A 22,507-nucleotide genomic window follows, 5' to 3' on the forward strand; every position below is an offset into this window, starting at 1 on the left:
TGACTTGGACTTGGATATAAGGAGCAAAATTTTAAAGTTTGCAGATGGCACAAAACTTGGAACATGGTAAGCAGTGAAAATGATGGTTGCAGACTGCAGGAGGATACAGACAGACTGGTGAAATGGGCAGACACATGGCAGTTGAAGTTTAATGCAGCGAAGTCTAAGGTGATACATTTTGGGAGGAGAATGAGGAGAGGCAATATAAACTAAATGGTTCAGTTTTAAAGGGGGTTCAGGAGCAGAGAGAACCAGGGTTTCACATACACAGGTCTTTTTAGGTGGCAGGACAGGTTGATAGAGCTGTTAAAAAGCATATCAGATCCTTGGCTTTATAAATAGAGGCAAATAGAGTACAAAAGCAAGGAAATGCCGCTTCATGTCACTAGTTAGGCCTCAGCTGGAAGTATTGTGTCCAATTCTGGGCACCACACTTTATAAAGGATATCAAGGCCTTCAAGAGGTTGCAGAGGATATTTACTAGAATAGTACCATGGAAGAAGAACTTTAGTTATGTGGAGAGACTAGAGAAGCTGGGATTTTTCTCCTTTGAGCAGAGAAGGTTAAAAGGAGATTTACTAGAGGTATTCAAAATTATGAGCAGTTTTAATAAGTAGATAGTGAGAAATTGTTTCCACTGGCAGGTGGGTCGTTAACCAGGGAACATAGATGCAAGATAATTGGCAAAAGAACCAGAGGCGAGAAGAGGAGATTTTTTTACACAAAGAGTTGTTATGGTTTGGAACGCATTGCCTGAAAGGGTGATGGGAACAGATTCAATAATAACTTTCAAAAAGATATTGGATAGATACTTGAAAGGGAAACATTTGCAACAATATAGGGAAAGAGCGGAGTAGTGGGACTGATTGGGTGACATTTACAAAGAGCTGACACAGGCACGATGGGCCAAATGGCCTCCTTCTGTGCTATAATATTCTATGATTCTAAGATCTAATAAACTGTTGGAACAGGCTTGACGGGCTGAATGGCCTCCTCCTGTTCTTGTTTTCCTAAGTTTGTAATAGAACCTTTACCCAGGTGAAAGCATGGCTGGGTGGGAAAGCACAATAAGATAGGTTATGTATGGTTGAATGAGCCAAAAGTGCTTAATCAGCCAAATGTTCATTATTCATTCCATGTGTTATTTCTTGTTGACCCTCACTTATGTTCTCTTCTCCTCTCATGGGGATGAGTGACTGCTTTTATTTTTGTTTTCTCCTCCATACAATTCCATGAACACCAGTTTGCCCTCCAGTTACTTCATTCAAGAGTCCATCATTCATGCATGAGCATCGACAGTGAGTATCATTAAGATAAATGACTTGGGAGTGGAAAGAAAGCGTCTCAATCGCCTGAACCTGTCCTGTCACCCAATTTCTAAATGAGGTGTCAACCTGGCTCAGTTGGTGACATTTTTGTCTCTGAGGTAGAAGATTGTGGGTTCAAGCACTGCGTTGAAATTTTGAAATCACAGAGTTCAGGCTGACACTCCAATGCAGTGCTGGGGGTGTGTTCTTTAAAACTAGTAATTATGACTTGATTGAAAACATGCAATACTTAAAGGCATCAAATAAGTCTCCCACTAAACACTGCACTTTGCAGTATATTCTGTGCGACACTTTAGCATGTCCTCCCAATGTGAAAGTTGCTGTACTCCTCCTCCACAACCGAGTCACAGTGGATGGACTTGCTGGTTGTCTAGTGCCGGTTAGCTAGATTTACTCTGATGCTTTTTGTTGAGTTATCCCAATAAGGAGTCCTGTAGCGTATTGGTTAGAGCTCTCGCCTCGCAAGGAAGAGTACCCCGGTTCAATTCAGTGGCATGCGAACCTAAGACAAGGTTCCTTACTCTACATGTCTGTGTTTACCTAGCAGTAAGCAGTTGTTAGTCAATTGATGGATTGCTTTCCGGGGGTAATAATACCTTTTTAAAAAAAATTGTTCATTCAATCCATGACTGTTTGTTGGATACTGTTGTGCACGATTTGCTGCCGCGTTTAGCCCACAAAATATAGACAAATCACTTTAAAGTATATTCTATGAAGTGCTTCAGGCATCTCAATGATGTGATAAAGCATTGTATAATGCAAGGATTATTATAATAGCCAGCAAGTAAATCTAATTTTTGTTCAGCGAATGTTTATAGAAAATCCCATGCATCACATGTTGTAAAATGTGTGCATTTTGAAAGCTGTAGACACACTTAAATGGTTGCACAGTAATTCCTCCAGTTTTTTACTTCAGCGCCATTTCATTTACATTCATTAGCTTCGTAACCCATTTTGTCACACTTTCTCAGAAACATTACTTTCCCCCAAAATACATGAAACTCTCAAGAGAAAAATGGTAACAATTGAAAATCGTTTTAGCAGCGGGTTGCAAAATGCTCTAAATGCTGTTGATGCTAATTTTCTTTTCAGTCTCCGCTGAGCATTTTGTTAATTTCTATCGTGTCTGAGGTTATGTTGCCTCCAGATATGTGGTTAAGAGAAGACACATCTTGGAACAGGTAGCCACCTCTGAGACAACAGCTTGCATTGTCAGAGATGCTGTGCTTCAGGTGAAAAAAGTCCCCCTTTGCCTATTCAGTTGGATGTTAAAGATGCCACGGCACTACTTGAAAAGAGAAAGGAGTTTTTTTCTGGTGTCCTGGCCTACAGTCTTCCAGATAAAACTGATCATTCACTTCATGGCTGTTTATGGGATATTGCTGTGTGCAAATTGACTGCTGATTTCACATACAAAATAAACAGTAAAATCCTGTGAAGCACATTTTACTCGATATGAAAGATGCTTTATCAAATGCATGTATTATTATCATTATCATTGTTATTATTATTATTTTTGACATCAGCATCATCAGTACATTTTGCTATGTTAATTTGATTCCAGTATTGATAAACATGCCAAGTGGTTGGTCAGTGAATGCAGTATTGACAGCAACCTATTAATACTCATTGGAAGGGATATCCTGATGAAAGCCCAAGTATATCCACATTACAAATTGTAAATGTTAAATCAGTTCACCTTTATTTGAACTAAAACTGATTATTAAAGTTAACATGGAACAACATGTAAATCTTTCTTTAATATACTGTAGTTAATATACAGTGCCTTCGCCTTGCTTCCTCCCTCTCCTCCTTCAAGGCCAGTCTCAAGACCTTTCTCTTCAGCCATGCCTTCAGCTCCCCTCTCGACTCTCTACCCCCTCCTCGCTCCCTCCCTTCTCTCCCCTCACCCTGACCATTACCCCCTGCTTGGGTCCCGACCCAACTGTCCAGCGCCTTGGGATGTCCTCCCGACGTGAAAGGTGCCCTATAAATGCAATCTTGTTGTTGTTGTTGTCTTGACCCAGCATCCAATGCCCAAATGGGACATTCTTTTTCTTTTGTTTCTTTCTTGTTTCTTTACTAATTTCTCTCTCTTTCTCTCTTAATTTTCTTCTTGTTCCCTCGCTTTTGCTCCCTTTGTGGAGAAAGGCACACCAGGAAATAGTTGTCACAATTCCTGTGGTGTTAGCAGGCCAGCAGCAAGCCCGATATCTTTTCCACCGTCTGACTTCCTCTGATGTCTGCAGTTCGGTCTCAGTGGTGCTTGGTGCTAAAGTCACAGGAAGCTCTAAATACTGACAGGCAGCAGCAACAGCTATCACCCTTTCGTGGCCAGTAAATGCTTCAGATCCAAAGTCAGAATTGCTGCCTTCCACAAGAAACACAGCCAATAGCTTAACACCACCAATTGTGCCCTCATGAACATGACTTTGGTGATCGACCATGCAGATCTCAAAGATACACCTCTCTAATCCTTGGAAATTTTCTTCGAGTGCCCTCCTTATGGCTTATGCCCTAGCCTGGTTTGAATCCTACTTCTCCCACTGTATCACTTTGTCACCACTAACAGCTTCTCCTCCAGCCTCTGCACCGTCACGTGTGGCATCCTTCAGGGCTCTGTCCTTGGCTCTCCTTTTCAATATCTATATGCTCCCCCTTGGTGAGATCATCCGCAGACATGGGGTCAACTTCCATATGTATACGGATGACACCCAACTCTATCTCAATGCATCCACCCTGAAAGAATGTCTGTCGGACATCAAGCTTTGAATGAGAGCTAACTCTCTGCAGTTGAATGTCAACAAGACCAAGGTCCTCCTGATTGGCTCCCATCAGTGCCTCAGTATCTCAGGTGCTGACAGCATCACCATCTATGGATGCACTCTACATCCCACAGTGCCAATATGGAACCTCGACATCCTGTTTGACCTACAACTGTCCTTCAAACCCCACATCCGTGCCATGACCCACTCCACCTTTCCCCACCTCACCCACCTGGCACACAAAGGATAAAGTTCAAGATCCTGGTCCTCACTTTCAAAGCCCTCCATGACCTTATTCCCCGCTTTGTCTGCGACCTCCTAAATCCCTACCAACTTGACCACTCCCCCCTTTCACCATTGGTGCACGGGCCACTCTGCCCCCACCCTCTGGAAAACTGCAGTCCCTCTGCCTCGCCCCTTTCCTTGCCTCCTTCAAGACCCATCTCAAGACCCTCCTCTTCGACCGTGCCTTCGGTCACTCTCCTTCATCCCCCCACCCCCTGCCCTTCACCCTCCCCGATCTCAAACCCGAGCTCGGGTCCAAAACATTGATTGTCCAGTGCCTTGGGACATTCTCCCGACATGAGAGGTGCTCATATGAACGTAATTTTCTTGTTGTTGTTAAGCCTGCAGCGTGGTCCGCCGGGCTGCACTCTGGCCGCCAGCAGCCCGGCAGGTGATTTTATGCCACTCGCAACCATTTTCAACTTCCACTCCCACCCTCCCTGGTGAATATCCTCCCAGAGCAGCGGCGGGAGCTGGCGGTTGAGAGGATGCAGCGCGGAGAACCTTTACAGCAGTCTGTCAGGAAGGCAAACGCGGCTCTTATCAACCATGTCCTTAGCCAACAACTACTGACTGCTGTCGCTGCAGATAGTGACCCATGCTTGGGAGAGAGATTGAGAGGGAGGGTGTGGGGGGGAGAGAGGGTGGGAGGGGAGAGAGGAGGGAGAGGGAGAGAGAGAGGAGAGAGTGTATGTGTGTGAGGTAAGAAAGGGGAGTGAGAGAGAGACTGTGAGAGTGTGAGGGGCAGTGTGTGGAGAGATTGAGAGAGAGCGAGAAATTGTGAGGTGGGAGTGGGAGAGTAAGTGAGGGAGAGGGGGAAAGAAAGAAACAAAGAGGTGGGGGTGGGGGGAAAGAGAGGGTCATTGAGAGAGAGTTTGAGAGGGGATAATAATAATAATAATAATAATAATAATAATAATAATAAAAATCCTTGCATTTGATATAGCGCTTTTCACATCTTCTAGATGTCTCAAAGCGCTTCACAGAATATGCTGTAAAGTGAATGGACTGTATAGTTGTGGGTGAAACGCGGTAGCCAATTGCGTACAGCAATGTCCCACAAACAGTCGTGGATTGAAGTGACCAATTTATTATTGTTTGGGGTTTTGGAGGGATTATTATTAGGCGTGTGGAGTAAGGAAACTTGCCCAACGTTTCGCCCTCTGCCTGGAATTGAACTCAGATCCTTCGCTTGCAAAGCGAGTGCTCTAACCACTGAGCTACAGGTTAGACCACCCTTGCTGAAGATGTTGTCCATCTTCCTCTGTAACGCTGGTATCACATATCACGTGCCTCCTCTGTTGTCTTGGAGTCTGTGTTCTCCAGGCAGCTGCACTGCCTTATCAGTTAATTCATATTTCTTCATGGAGTTTGGGCCCATGTGTTACTCAGCCTTCATGAGCTATCTGCCTCCTGTGTGCATGTCACGTGACGGTATCTGAATCTTGTGATCTGGCCATGTGCCACTACTAGAGTGCCATCTACTGTGCGGTGTGATTGCGGATGTCTTCCTCAGGAGCTTTCCACCCTCATGTTTCCTTTGTGGTTCATGCATATTGAATTCAGAATATTTCATTCAAATGTCTCACACAGCTGTATTCGTTACAAAAAAAAACAAGCAACCTTTAAATGACCGGCACTTTCAACATCATTCGGACCTTCAAGTATATAAATCAGAGAGAGAGTGGGGGAGGGAGAAGGAGAAAGTCTATAAGTTTAATAACATTTATCACTTTAAAAAGTTCAACAAATGTATTTCTCCGCAATACATCATATGAATAATGTATGACTTTCTTGTCTATCAGCCTGGCTCAGTTGATAGAAATCTTGCCTCTGAGTCAAAAGGTTGTTAGTTCCAGCAAATGTCCAGACTTTCAGCTCACACGTTCCATTACTGATGCATCAATGCCGTGCTGGGAGAGGGCAGCATTGTCAGAGGTGCTATACTTCGGAGGACATATTAAGATCGGTTGAGATGGACATTTAAGATCCCACAGCGCTATTAGAAAGAGAAGTGAGTTTTTCCCAGTGTCCTGGCCAACTATCCCCCAGATAAAATTGGTCATTCACTTTGTGGCTGTTTGTGAGACTTTGCTATGGGTAAATTGGTTTCTGCATTTGTCTACAAATTACAACAACAACAAAATTGCATTTATAGAGCGCCCTTCACGTTCCAAGGACATCCCATGAAATCCCAAGGACAGTCAATACATCCCATGAAATGCTTTGAAATCTTTTGATGACATGATAATGTGCTGTATCAAAAGCAAGGATTATTATTATTATTATCATCATGTCCTTTCTCAGTTTGTCCAGTTCGTCATCCACTGTGTCCTATATGCCATCTTATAGCTTAATAACAGAAGAAATGTCCTCTCAGTTTGCGGTTATGAACTTAAGATCTAGGAAATCCTGTCCTATTGTGGCCACAGTGCTTGCAAACCAGTGTTGCCAGTGAAAGGAAAATATAAATAAACACTTGTGAAAAAAATAACATCTGGCTCAGCCTTTATTACAACACTGATCATTGTTGAATTTGATAGACAATCTCTTTTCCACTTTACTTCTAAAACAAAATCAATGTATCACTTGGGTAACTGAAGCTTTGTACCTTTGTCAATTTTTCTTTGTCAATTTACAGCCATCAGTGTAACACTGAGGAAGTGTTTGCAGTGGAGTAAGTACTGTAAATTTGAGCAAAATTTGTATCAGCTAAGTGCCAAAACACTTCACTGTAGCTTAGTTATAAATTGCAATTTGAAACGTGTTACTCCGTTTGAACAGCATGCTGAAGACATTATTTTACATGTTTAGAATATTGCAATGGAAAAGTAAGACTGTCAGTAAAAAAAATGTATTGGGTTCCTGTCACTGTACAATACATAGTATCAGTTACCAGTTACTTGGAAAGTAAATGTGTTGTACTGTCACATAACTTATTTCTCATTTCAGATCAATCAGTTTCTTACCGTCCTTTTTTATGCATAATAAATAATTCTTGCATTTGATATAGCGCTTTACCATATGGTCAAATGGTCTGAAAGTGCTTCACAGGATTTACTGTGGAATGTAGTGACTGTGTATTTGTTGTCAGACCTTGTAAAGGTTACTGTCTTCCCACAGATGCTGTTCCATTGCCTCCTATGTGGCTGCACACTGAGAATCCTTCCCTTCCACCCAAATAGGTCCTTCTGATGTGTGGTTCCTCTCGAATAGAACACACACTCTCTCCCTGGAGAGACACACCCTGTTCTATTTAATTCTGGAAAGTATCAGGCAAAGATTGGGGCGATCCAAGGCTCAGGAACCCAGCTAAAAAACTGCAATGCCCTCTTCCCACTGCAGAAATCACTACTTTACTGATTTAGGTCGGACATTCGGGAAAGGAATTGCATGTTGATGAAAATAACTAAGAGAGTGTCAGTGAAGCTTAGTTCATTTAATCTGTTCATCACCAGAACGATTTACCGAACAAACTAAAGTCCATTGCAAGATTATTGCACTAAATAAAAAAATTCAAACCTCTTGTGTAACAGGGAACCTGGTGTGGATTTTCAAGACATGTGAAGAAAGGCTTTAAATTTTATGTGGAGTCCTTTAGCTCAGTGGTTAGAGCATTCGCCTTGCAAGCAAGAGACCTAGGTTTAATTCCTGGCAGGGCAAAATATTGCGTAAATTTCCTTACTCCACACTCCTCTGTTTACCGAGCAGTAAGTAGGAATCCAGTTGTTAGTCGATTTGTGGATAGCTTTTCTGAGGGTAGTAATTCTTTGTTAAAATGAAAATTGGTCATTTTAATCCACAACTGTGTGTGGGACACTGCTGTGTGTGATTGGCTGCTGCTTTTTGCCCACAAAATATACAGTCAATTAAATTTACAGTATATTCTGTGAAGCGCTTTGAGACGTCTAGAAGACATGCAAGGTGCTATATCAAATGCAAGGATTATTATTTATTATTATTTGAAACATCATATTTGCTCTGACTTTGAATTATTGATCCTTACTTTTACTATTAGAGTCACTTTGGAAACTAGTTTTTTTCACATAATATGGCTCTTGAGAACATCACAAAATCAACGGGAAATAAATCTTGATATTGATTTTGGTATCTCTCATTCAAAATATTTGAAATAAAAAGCTAAAGGTTGAATCCTACATACTGGAGCACTGGTGTAGTGGTGGATCCAACAGTTACCTTGTTGCAGTTACAGTAGCAATACCGGCACAGATATATAGGAGCGTGTGAAACCTACGAGGTAGTGGATGTGGATGATAAACCCAACTGAAGCTTTCAAACTCTGTTGCTACATTCTTACTCTTGCCAGCATCATTCCTCACTCTTAGACACCAGCAAGGAAGTACTTGCACTTTTATGGTGTCTTATTACGTTAAATACTGCATCTCAAAGTGCTTCACAAGTAATTACTGTCAAGTATAGCAATTGTTTTTCTTTCTAAATGCAGCAGCCATTTGTGCCAGCAAGATCCTACAACCAGCAACAAACTCAGTGACCAGTTAATCTGGGGGCGTGTTGATAGAAGCTGCAAAATGCTTCGCTCTCTATTCAAATCATGCCATGGGAATTTCACCATTCATCTAAACAAGCAAAGTGGATCTCAGTTTAACATTTTCTCTAAAACTTATAGCACATCACCCCAATTTTTAAGAAAATAACTCTGGCTTTGCTCTATTATGTCTCTGTAACTCCCAGCCTGATGATTGATCATGACCACTCTACTCGCTCTTCTCAGGGTACTGCCCACTTCTCTGACCTCTGAATATCAAACTGACTTTAAAATATTAACATTAGAATCAATTCAAAGGAATCAAAGACCTTCCCCCAAAAAAATATTTTTTAAAAAATCTGCAAAACATATTAAAGAGAGATCGAAAAGGAAGATTTTTTTCTAGGTCAGCCTGACACATTCAGACACTATGCTTAAGAGTATTCAAACCAGAGTGAGTCTGGTCTTTCAAGTCCTGCTGATGAGACAGGCTGGCTGGTCCATCATCATCAGTGTCCTCGAGAAGTGCAGACCCGCCTGGCTCAGGAAGTTGATCACCGAGACCACCACAGAGGGTTGGCTGAATTTCGACATTCCATTGCCAAGCACTTCACCTTGGAGCCAGAGACACAATGCTAATTTGGACTCGCTCCCAGATATCCCTGGGCTGTATAAGTGACTGAGCCATTATTCCTCAGGTGCTGAAGCTGATATTTTGGCAGCAACAATTCCATGTGTAATGGATAATAGATGAACATTTCCATTTAAATATACAGAGTGCATTCACTGATTATCCGTAATGTTTCTGACCTCTGTGATCATAATATTCCTTGCATTTGATATGGCGCCTTTTACGCCAGGCGGGCATCTCAAATCAATTCACTGGATTTACTGTAAAGCGGAGTGACTGTTTGTTTGTAGGCAATCACAGCAGCCAATTTTACACAAAGCAATATCGCATTATTAAGTGAATGACTTTTTTTATTTTGGTGGCGTTGTTGGCCAGGATTCCCTTCTCTTTTCGAATATCTTGAACAGGCAACCGGAACCTCGGTTTACATCTTATCCAAAGGATTGCACCTCCAACAATGCAGTACACCCCTAACTTAGATAATATAAATTCCAAGTCAAAAAGTGGAGCATGAACCACAACCTTCTGATTCAGAGACGAGAGTGCAACCAGCTGAGATACATGCCAGTAGCTCATTCTGACACATGCCAGTAGCTCATGCTGGGAACTTTCCAAACCAGTGGGACCTGCCGACCAGCAGAGATGTGCTTGGCTTGCAAGATTAGTGAATGGTCAGAGAATTCCTCCCCATCGCTCACTCACAATGTTGAAGTTTGTGCACTTTTTTTTATAATGCAAAGTGTAATTAAATCTTTGAACTGACAAACTCAGAATATTACTGACAACTGGATGGATGATCAGTCTTGTATGTGAATTACACTGACACACAGTAACGATTCTTTCTCACTGTGACACCAAGGTGTCTTTCATTCTCCACATTTTTCCATCTGTTGTTATTTTGCCATTGAGGACAAGGAATTTAGGACATTGCCTTGCCATGGGAGTTCTTTAGTGCTGCATGACAATGTTTGTGTTGGTACATTAGTCGGTGGCCTTAGGGAGGCTATTCAAACTACCTAGACGTTTCAATAACAGGAAATGATTACCTTAAAAAGTACACAAGAGTCAGTAAAAGCTCTTCAATTCAAAAGACTTATGTTGAAATCATGAAGGTTGACCACAGGCAATCTCCCACAAGAGAGTAAGTCTGCTAAAGCTGTTGTTATGTTTTGCATGAATTTATAAATATCAACACGTGGAGCTTGCATTTATATTGTGTCCTTCACATGGCTCAGTGTTTGGCAGAGCTTAACGGTGATGGAGCATGTCTCTGAGCCAGGGTTGTATTGTTTGTCAATCCACAACATAGTTTAACTTCAATAGATTCTTTATTTCAACCTTAACTTACACTCTCTTCAACACTCTGCCCAATCCCTTTCCAGAATCCTTTTATGCTTCCTGCTTACTTCTCATTGTCAATTAAGCCTTAAAGCAATACTCAAAAAGGGGAAGCAAGGAGATGACCGAGGGCATCATTCAGGTGTGATCTGAAGATGGGCAAGGAGGAGGCAAGGTGGAGTGATTGAGGCAGAGAGTTTGAGGCAGAGCATTCCAGAATTTCGAATCGTAGTGAAAGCTGTGAAAGATAGAATGGAGGGGACGAGATACGCAAGACACTGGAGCCAGCTGAGCAAAGAGGATTAGAGAGGAGTGGGTTATAAACAGGTCAGAGGTGTAGGGAGGTGCCAGGGCATGTAGTGATTTTTTCGTGGGTACGAGGGTCACTCAGATCATCAAGTGGAGTAATATTCACACCTTCTCTGATCAGAAAAAAAATAAATAATAATAATCCTTGCATTAGATATAGCGCTTTTCACGTTGGGAGGATGTCCCAAAGCGCTTCACAGAACACACTGTAAAGTGAATTGACTGTATATTTGTGGGCGAAACAAATATAGAATTATTGAAGAGTAGATTTCCTTCCAGCACACAATTATGAGACTGACAATGCTTTGAGAGACCAACAATAAGTGTGGTATAAAATATGTGATTAATTTATTCCTCCAATATGTTTTATCCCAGCGGATATTCTGTAGATATTCTGATATATTGAACTAATTTATTGAAAGCTTGGGTCACTCCAACAATATTAGGTAGAACCTTTCCCCTTCTCCAAGTCAACCCCCAATGAATACAGGCTGAACAAAACGATATGCTTATATGTCCTGAGTCAGCAATGTTGTGTATTGCCTCTGCATTGCTACAGGTTGCTAAGCAAGCTTTGCACATGCCCACATTCATTTCAAAGAATCACAGAAACGTACAGCACAGAAGGAGGCCATTCAGCCTATTGTGCCTGTGCCGGCTCTTTGAAAGAGCTAGCCAATTAGTGTCACTATCCTGCTCTTTCCCTGTAGCCTTTCATTTTTGTTCAAGTAAATATCCCATTCCCTTTTGAAAGTTAATATTGAATCTGCTTCCATCACCGTTTCAGACAGTGCATTCCAGATTGTAACAACTCGCTGCATAAAAAAAATTCTCTTCATCTCCCCTCTGGTCCTTTTGCCAATTATCTTGAATCTGGTTACCGATCCACCTGCCAGTGAACAGTTTCTCCTTATTTACTCTATCAAAGCCCCTCATAATTTTGAACATCTCTATTAAACATCTCTAATAAATCTCTCCTTACCTTTCCCTGCTCCAAGGAGAAAATTCATTTACTCCCTGGCACCTCCCTAACTCTCTGACCTCCTCACTCCCCAATCCATAACCCAGTGCCTCCACTCGATTAGCACTGGCCTCCTGCTCGTCCCTCGCACCCTCTGCCCCACCAAAGGAGGTTGTGCTTTCAGCCATCACACACCAAAACTCTGGAACACTCTCCCTCAATCCCTCCACCTTGCCCCCTCTCTCTAATCTTTCAAGTCCTGCCTGAAGACTTGCCTGTTCAACCGTGCTTACAGCCACCTCCCCACAACTTGGAGTCACTGTTAAGCGCTTTGAGATGCTCCCCTGAGATGGAGGGAGCTAAATGAGTGCAAGTTATTCTTGTTGTTGTAAGGAGAACAATCCCAGCTTCTCTAGTCTCTCCACATAACTGAAAACCCTCATCCCTGATATCCTCTATCAATATTACAGAAATTACAATGGATCTACCTAGACATCAGGATAAATGAGGCTCAGTTGCCATGCGTTTGTCGAATTGCCTGCCAACATTTACTGTAAGGGTACACACATAACTAATGGCCATTTGGGGAGTTCACCACAGAACTCTTCTCAAGTGGGAAGGATAAATGAATCAAATATCTTCAGGTGAGCAGAGGAAGAGGAGAGGAAATAATTGCAGAATGGTGAATCTTGAATGTTAAATGATTTCAGGCTGTGTCCTAATCCCAGTAATTAAAATCACAAGCAATCATAACAAGATAATTCAAAACTGTTCATCGTGGCAGCTGGATTCTTGAATGAGAATCATTTAAATGATCATTAAACAAATACCTCCCAGATAGCCTTTATTTGTTACGCCAAACGTCTACTTCTTTTCATCAAAATATATATTTAAAGGCCTGTGCGGTTAGTGCTTTGTATTAAAATGAACAAATCTGCTCCTAGCTGAGATTAATTGTTTTACACAAGTGTACTTTGTCAATGCTCACCTCCTGCTGCTCAATATACAAACATGATTCCATGTCCATTGAGACGATGAGTTCTAAATCAGAATTGAGTTCACAACTTATGGCTATTCTAACAGAATTAACAGAATTGTTATTATGCAAATCAGACTCAAGGAGAACCGGTATCTTATGCAGCTTTTATGAGTTTGGCTCCCGAGGCAAGACTGCCTTTGGAGGAGAGACACTTGATTATCATTTCCCAACACCAAATCTGAGTGAATGATGCTTGGATTCAGGTTCCAGTCTGAGATTGAGATCAGGTTTCAGTCTGTGAAAGATGCTATATAAATGCAATTTGCTGTTGCTACCTCTCCACACAGGAGATCTGACTTCCTACTGAAAAGGCCGACACACAATTCCTTGTACCCTGAAATCGTAGACTTCATTAGAGGCTGCAATCCGCCATCAGCCTCTAGTTTGGCTTTAGCAGGTTCAGCATAAATACCTAATATAAAGCAATGTTATATTTTAATCCACAAAACGTAGTCCAGGCTGACACTCCATCAAAGATGCCATCCTTCAGATGAAACATTGTGATATCCATCTATCTGTTCAGATGGATTTTAATGATCCCTTGACACAACATCAAAAACAGAAGGCAGCTTCTTCCCGTGTCCTAACCAACAGCACTTGAAATAAATTAAACGCTTATCTGGCTGCTTGTGTTACCTTGCCGTTTGTGAAATGGCTGCTGGTTTTGCCTGCAGAAACTGTCACTAGACATTTTAGTGCCTGAAAAGCACTTTGAGACATTTCGATGTTATAAAAGAAAGGACACAAGAATTAGTGCTGTTATTCAAACATAATGTTTAATTGCAAAATTATGAGTGCTCGGGTCAAGTAACCATTTTGGAGCTTCTAGCCAAAATGCAGACTCATCTCTTTCACAGGTTACAGGTCAAACCTCAGCACTTTCTGCCTGTCTGGTAAATTGTCTGTCTGGGACCATTATATAACGGTTCAGAAGTGCTTGCTTGTGCATTTTTTGTTTAACTTGCTGTGTGTCCTCCAGCCTTAATGGAATTAGTAAGTATCGTCACCAAACTGCCATGGGCATGGCCGCTGCAGAGATGCTATTTTGCTTGAGATGAAGCTACCTTAGCATAAAATCTGATGTAAAAAGTTGAACCTTCACACAAGCCAGTGACCTCTGCAGAAAACTGTGCAAGACAATGAAAAAGATCTTGTTTTCAAAACAAATACAAGTTTCCCCACACAAACTGGGAACTCAAGAATATTGGTTACTCATTGAATTAGCTAGCCATTGATTAACATTTTTAATTGATTGATGATCACAGCATTAGAACTAAGGGAATCCTGAATTTCTGACAAGTATTTATTATACATGTGTGTATTATTAAAATAGATCCAATGTTGTGTAGCCATATTTTGTTAAGCTAAGCTTTAAAGGAATATTTTATGGCTGGTAATGATGAAACTGATTTTGTTTCGGAAAATTTTCTCCTACCTCCAGAGTGGGGTGGGGGAGTTTATAGGAGCGAGGAAGAGAAGGGGTTGGAAGCTCATGTGGAGTGTAAATATTTGCTGGACATGGACTGAATTGCCTGTTTCCGGATTGTATTACTCTTTGTAATTCTATATAACTCCATTGATATTCCTCTACTTGTTTAACACTTTCATTGTGTCTTTGTTGCTGTACCAACACACCCATGCTGTCACTGATCTTATACAGTCAATTCACTTTATAGTATATTGACTGTGAAGTGCTTTGAGATGTCTCAAAGACATGATTTGGCACTACATCAAAAATGACGATTATTATTATCTTTCCTTCCTGTACTTTCTGGTAAACAAGGAAAAGTTCCACCTGGATCTCAATTTACTCACGTAATACTTTAGAGCTTTCAGAATTTTGCAAATTGCTGAATTTAGTCTTAGCTTTGAAGTCAATTTCCTTAGCTCTTTAAAGAACTGATAGAAAATTGGCCTGAAAATTAAAGTTACATTTAAAAATTTGCCAAACTCTGGAGGGTCTGAATGCTGCATAAATAAAATGACTTGAGACACAAGTTGGAATTTCTCCCGCAGATCCCATGACATAAGTTGAAAATAGGAAGTCTTGCCAATAATAAGTTGAGCATTCGCCTCATGGGATTTTAATAGGCAGAATGACTGCCAAATTCACCTGAAAAAAAATGTCATTACACATCACAATTATAACTGAGAATTACTTGAGATGTTTTTCAACATTTTCAAGCATTCTGAAAATACAAACTTTTTCTATCATTTTTACACGAATGGTACTAGGAATGAGGGATCTTGATTATGAGGAAAGGCTAGAGAGGCGGGAATTATTCTCATTGGAGCAGAGAAGGTTATGAGGAGACCTAATAGAGGTCTTCAAATTCATGAGGGGATTTGATAGGTTAGAAAGGGAAAAACTGTTTCCACTGGTGGGTGTGTCGGTGATTCGAGGTCACAGGTTCAAAATAGTCTCTAAGAGAAGCAGAGGGGAGGTGAGAAGACATTTTTTTCACGCAGCGAGTTGTTCGAATCTGGAACGCATTGCCTGAAAGGGTGGTCGAGACCGATTCGATAACTACTTTTAAAAACGCGGTGGACGGGTATTTGAGAAGGACGGGTCTGAAGGGTTATGGGGAAAGGGCTGGGGAGTGGGATTGACGTTACATTGCTCTTTTCAAAGAGCCGACACAAACTCGATGGGCCAAATGGCCTTTTTTTGTGCTGTACGATTCTCTGATTCTATGATTCTTTGATTTCATTTCTTTTGTTTCAATTTCTTCCATGACAAGAAGGATACTCTGTACCTAATTAGAGTTGAGGTATAGATCAGCCATAATCTAATAGAATGGCAGAACATGCTTCATGAGCTAATGGCCTACTCCTCTTCCTATGTTCCTAAGAGAAAAGACACTCTTATCTGGCAAGACTAGTGCATTTATTGATAACCAGTGAACAACAAGAAGGACTAATCATCGACAGGAGGATAGGAGATTTTAATGCTTCAGGTTATGAGTGGCTTTACGTGAGGGTTAAAAAAAACAAGATCCACCCAAGTTTTGTTGGAATAGGAAGCAGGGATTCTTTCCACTCAGCTTTGTTAACTCGGAAAGCCAAAGCCCTAACAATTATGGTGGTCATTGGGAAGCTTGACAGACAGTGTTCACATGGCAAGCTGTGCAGTAATAGCTGGCTAAATGTCAGCAATATCTCAATACATGCTCTGGGGTCCCCAAGCCTTGTTTCTTGCCGTTCTGTGCCTAACACTCTGTGGAATTAGCAAAGCAGGTTTTGATCCCTCTGGGGAGTGAGATTATGTTCTTTCCCAGACATGGAATATCTCTGTGTCTGTGTGGCATATGTATATGGAACACTTGTTCTAATGTTAGGTATCCACTCGTATCAGTCAACAACAATTTGCACTTATATTGTGCCCTCCACGCAGGGTAGATTCTCAGAGTGATTAACAGTGGTGGAGCCTGACTTTGAGCTCTGAGCCGGTGGTGGGAAGAGGGGTGGTGGCCGTAAGTACCGTCGAAGAGAAAGGTCTTCAGGCAGGACTTGAAAAAGAGGAGAGAGGGGCAAGGCAGAGGGATCGAGGGAGAGTGTTCCACAGTTTTGAGCTGTAGTCACTGAAAGCTACGTGAGGGTGGAGGGTATGAGGAATGAACAGGAGGATGGTGCCTATCGAGCGGAGCGGTCACTTGGCTGACCAGAAAAAAATGTGTTGAAATCTGCCATTAATTTGTATCAAATTTCATTAATTCACATGTGAGTAGATTTCAAACCTTATTGATTGATCTTTGATAACCTTAAAAGCAAAGGGTCTCAGGAGTATGATGTGAACACATGATTTGGTTCTATTACCTGATGATATATTATCCGTTAGCAAAGCAGGATGAAGGAATGAGCACTTAGACAGCTTCAGCTCATCTGATCTGATCCAGTGATCCATCGCTGATCCCTCTAGAATACGTTCCCTACCATCATAGCATCAAGCTACTTTTTAAATTATTTCAGTGTACTGACATCAAACACTATTCCTTGGAATCTGTTCCAGTCGTTAATTATCCTTTGATTAAAGAAAAACTTTCTGGTATCTAGAATTATAGAATCATAGAATATTACAGCACAGAAGGAGGCCATTCGGCCCATCGTGCCTGTCCCAGGTCTTTGGAAGAGCCACCCAATCATTCCCACTCCCCCACACTTTCCCCATAGTCTTGCAAATTTTTCCTCTTCAAGAATCTATACAATTCCCTGTTCAAAGTTCTTATTGATTCTGTTTCCACCACCCTTTCAGACAGTGCATTCCAGACCGTAACAACTCTGTGCTGAAATTGTCCTTTGTATTTTTAAATTTATGTCCTCTTGTTCTTCTGTCTTGGTAGGTCCTGAAGTATTGTTCTGGATTTACTTTTTCAGTCCCGCTTAAAATCCTATACACTAGGATAGCAGCGGAGGGTTAATGTACCTTCTGATAAGCAGAAGTCTGGATTGTAAAACCACATAGTTTATATCTGTACAGCTCTCCAATTCTGAGAGCTGTTACTATTTCAGCATCTTTTAGATGAACACCAAAAGCCAGCTTTCTTGACAACCCTCATTGTTTGAAACACCATCAGGGGATTAACTTGCATCATTTTTAGGTTTGAGCAGACCAGTCACTGTTAAGAAGATGAAATGTAGACTAGAGGCTGCGCTAATGTCTCAGTTAGTGTACCTTTGACGCTGGAGTAAAACACTATATATGTTCTTGTTCTGCGGGTCTATTGAATTAGCATGAAAGGTCACGCAGTAAAATGCAAGAATGGTTCAGTAAATCTGATCATCCTTAAAGACTGTGTAGTGAAGTGAAAAGCTAACTGGATTAAGCAGACCTTGCTGTCCCCAGCAGTATACACAATTAGTGCAGAAACTACCTAGGACAGCAATTATTGTTCAGATGATAACATGCTGATTTGGCATTGCAACCAGAAGAAAGGGATGTGCATGGCCCTTATTGATGTGAGAAAGTGACTGTTTTTTTTAATATGGAACAAAATTGCTCTGATCTCTGACATGTTAACTTGAGTAAAGCACACAAAGAAATCAACAACAACTGAAGCAAAAAGGATATCATTTACAGTTTGAAATAGTTTTTCAAGTTTGCCCTTAAACACTATTACAAAATACTAAAGTTTTCCATTTTCCATGCTACCGTTTTCTCCTTGTATTGAAATATTTTAAAAGGATTTAAAAATAAGATATTTATTAGCATATGTTCACTTGAACATTTATGATATTGGGGACAAGACTAGTTTTGGCATCTTTATTTTGGTAGGTAAATAGTTGTGGACTATCAGGATTCAGTTTTAATACACAATATTGTGCTTCATCAAAATCCTAGTGAAAGACTCATAGATTCATAGAATGTTACAGCACAGAAGGAGGCCATTCAGCCCATCGAATCTGTGCCGGCTCTTTGACAGAGCAAGTCACTTTCACTAACCCCAATCACCAGCTTTCTCCCCATAACCCTGCAAACCCATATTTGACAAAAAGAGTGTACATCTTGTTTTAGTCTTTATTCCACAAAATGTCCATGTTTCTACATTTAATCAACAACAGCAAGACCTTTCATGTTGTTGGGCATGCATCCCAAAGTGCTGGGATATAACACATGCCAAGTAGATCAGTAAGTTTATAGTCTCTAGCGAAACCTGATATTACTGAACTTGTGCATTGAGTATGCTGTAGAATTTTTGGGATGGAGTTAATGGGAGCAGAGGGCCTTGCTGGACATCTGCATGCAGAGAAGGGAGGATAGACACTTCCAAGAGGGCAAATTCCATCTGAGCATTTGCTCTGCTGATAGATACTACCCCAGGGAGCTGGTGTGCAGCAGGAAAATCAACCTCCTGCAATTTACCAATGAGCAATGTGTGAAGAGGCTTTGGCTGAGTCTGGAGCAGTGGCATCTGCTATTGGGATGCCTGCAAGACACTCATCAGTTCAAATAATGCTGCTAATAGCAGTGAAAGTGAATACTGTCCTTGGTGTTTTTGCTACCAGCTCATTCAAGGCACTCTCTGCAGCAGCACTTGAACGAGTCATTGTTCTACTCCAGCATTGAGATATTTGACATCCTAATTAGGAAGAATCCTCAGCATATATATACATATAAATACACACACATATATTGTGTATATTAATACATATATAGACACACAGATGCACAGATACTGAACTGTAATGTAATCGCTTATCAAAGACAGAGATGCTAACCACAAGATCGCAACGACGCGATTGGAAAGGATTCTGGGGATTGAAGGTCAACCACATTGATCACAGAGGAAAGATCACATGCACTAAACTCCAGTACCTGGGTAGAACTCACCCTCTGGCATCTGGAAATCATAACATCACCTGAGAAGTTTGAAAGGGAAGCAAGGATGGAAGAATGACTACAATGAAAGATGGGATTGTCAGCAATGCTTTGCCTCCTGATACCTCTGAATAGCTGCTGACCTCTCACAAGAAATAATTTATAGCCAAGTATATAAGCAATCGAGGTTGCTAAGCTGAAAGAGTTTGACATCCTCTGACAAAAAGGTTTTGCTGTTTGTATTATTTAGGTCATGCACTGCAATATAGCTTACAGAAAGTGGTTGTAATAAGAAAAAAATGCTGTATGTTGCAAAGACACTGAGATAGAAAGAAAGAAAGAAAGAAAGAAAGAAAGAAAGAAAGAAAGAAAAAAGAAAGAAAGAAAGAAAGAAAGAAAGAAAGAAAGAAAGAAAGAAAGAAAGAAAGAAAGAAAGAAAGAAGCTTGTATTTTTATTGTACCTTTTAAGATTTAAAACATAAAGAGTTATCATATGTTTATGGTGGACCAGGCTTGATGAGCTGAGTGGCCTTCTCCTCTTCTGATGTAATGGTGTCACCTCCCCATAAGGTATGTTAAGCCTTAGGCGATATTATCACACTTAGCATAATAGAAAAGGTGCATTTTTAATCCGTTTCAAACATTTCCATAATAGCAAGCACATAATTTGATGATTATGGAAGTTGAATGGAAATGAACTGTGAAGAGCCTTCTTTCTTCATTAAACCTGAATGAAAATTGTAATTGAATTTGGAATTCATATGTGCAGGATTGTAGCAAGGGGGAATCACCCAAAATACTTTGATGCATAACCTGCTGGATTACGGTTCATATTGGGCTTGGAAAGTTCAACAAAATTAACTAGGATGTGAAATGCTTTTTCACATTTTGATAACATGCTCTAATAATGTTACCCAAACTACCGACACAAACCCGAAAATAAAACACAGCAAAAATTCTTGCTCGACTTGCTCTTGGATTCACCAACCACCCTCGACCGTTAGTTTGCGGAAGCAATGATACACAATTCAGACAGCACAGAATAAATAAGCCTACATTTGAGTGAGTGCAAACAACAGCCTGTACTGCTGCCACCTGGATTTGCAGCCTCTCTGCAGATGTTTCATTCAATCCCCACAAGTGTTCACTGTTTCGGTGCCCCCAGATCAAATCAAGTGACCCAATAAACCCAGTGCCTATTTTAGAGTTGACTCGTTAATCATGCTTCTGTGAAAAATAAAAGCATTCTACCTGGCATAGAATAAGTATTTAAAAAAAAATACTTTGTTTGGAAATCTTATCAAAATGATTGCTTTCCTTCCCTTCTGATTTTCTGAAGGTAGCTATCAGAAAGTCAAGTTATTAATTGTTATAATATTTAGATAACTCCATTGAAAGAATAGAATTATAATATTTTCTCAGTGCAGGATGGGACAGGACAGGAGAGGGCTCGGGTGAGAGGGGGTATTGAAAGCTCTGGAAATTATACCAAAAAGGATTTTTTTTCCTGTTGTGTAAATTTTTGCCACAGTGATGTGGGAACAAGGGAATATCTCTGGAATTTCCATATGTAGGTGGGATGCGTGGAGCTCTGTTTGGTTTGGATACTCTTAAAATCATCTCCATCTTGAAAAAAACCTTCCCTGGATCCATCCCTCCTCTCCAGCTACCGCCCCATCTCTGACCTCCCATTCCTCTCCAAGGTCCTGGAACGAGTCGTAGCGTCCCAGCTCCGCACCTTTCTCTCTCGCCATTCCCTCTTTGAACTCCTCCAATCCGGCTTCCGCGCTGCCCACAGCACGGAAACAGCCCGGGTCAAAGTCACTAATGATATTCTGAACATCTGTGATCAGGACTCCCTCTGCTTCCTTGTCCTCCTCGACCTCTCTCCCGCCTTCGACACTGTCGACCACTCCATCCTCATACACCGCCTCTCTGCTTTACTCAACCTTCACCGATCTACCCTTGCCTGGTTCGATTCCTATCTCTCTCACCGTCTCCACTTTGTTGCCTCTAACGATTTCTCCTCCAGCTCCTGCACTGTCACGTCTGGCATCCCCCAGGGCTCTGTCCTTGGCCCTCTCCTCTTTAATATCTACATGCTCCCCCTTGGTGACATCATCCGCAGACATGGGGTCAACTACCACATGTATGCGGATGACACCCAACTCTATCTTTCTGCCTCCACCCTCAACTCCAGGACAACTGCTGTCCTGACAGACTGCCTGTTGGACATCAAGTCCTGGATGAGAGCAAGTTTCCTACAGTTGAATGTGAACAAGACTGATTGGCTCACACCAGCGCCTCTGCACTTCAGGCTCTGGCAACATCAACCTCCATGGTTGCTCACTACAATTCACTAAGCCAGTCAGGAACCTCGGTGTCTTATTTGACCATCAACTGTCTTTTCTCCCCCACATTCAAGCCATGACCCGCTCTGCCTTCCCTCACCTCCGTAACATCAACCGACTCCGCCACTACCTACCCCTCAGGCCGCTGAAACTCTTGTTCATGTCTTCATCACCTCCAGGCTCGACTATGCAAACGGCCTGCTTGTCGGCCTTCCCAAATCCTCCCTCCCCAGACTGCAGATAATCCAGAACTCTGCAGCCCATGTCCTCTCCCGCACCAAACTCCGTGACCCCATCTCCCCCACTCTCACCCGACTCTATTGGCTCCCTATCCTTCAGAGGATCCAGTTCAAGATTCTGTTCCTCACATACAAAGCACTCCACAGCCTCGCCCCACCCTACCTCTGCGACCTCCTAACCCCCTATCAACCCCCCACTCTTCAGAGCCTATTAATTCCAACTCAGAATCATAAGCAACAACAACGAGATTACATTTGTATAGCGCCTTTCACATCGGGAGGACGTCCCAATGCACTGGACAGTGTACAGCATTTCAGACCTTAAACATTTTATTTAATAAACACTTTATTTGTGGAATCCCACAATCATTTGAGATTAACAATTCAATCCGAGTTCTTTCATTAATATTCATCCTACAGATTGTCAAAAGGGATCGT

The sequence above is a fragment of the Callorhinchus milii genome, unplaced genomic scaffold (genome assembly GCF_018977255.1).
Source record: "Callorhinchus milii isolate IMCB2004 unplaced genomic scaffold, IMCB_Cmil_1.0 Scaffold1, whole genome shotgun sequence".
Taxonomy (NCBI): Eukaryota; Metazoa; Chordata; class Chondrichthyes; order Chimaeriformes; family Callorhinchidae; genus Callorhinchus; species Callorhinchus milii.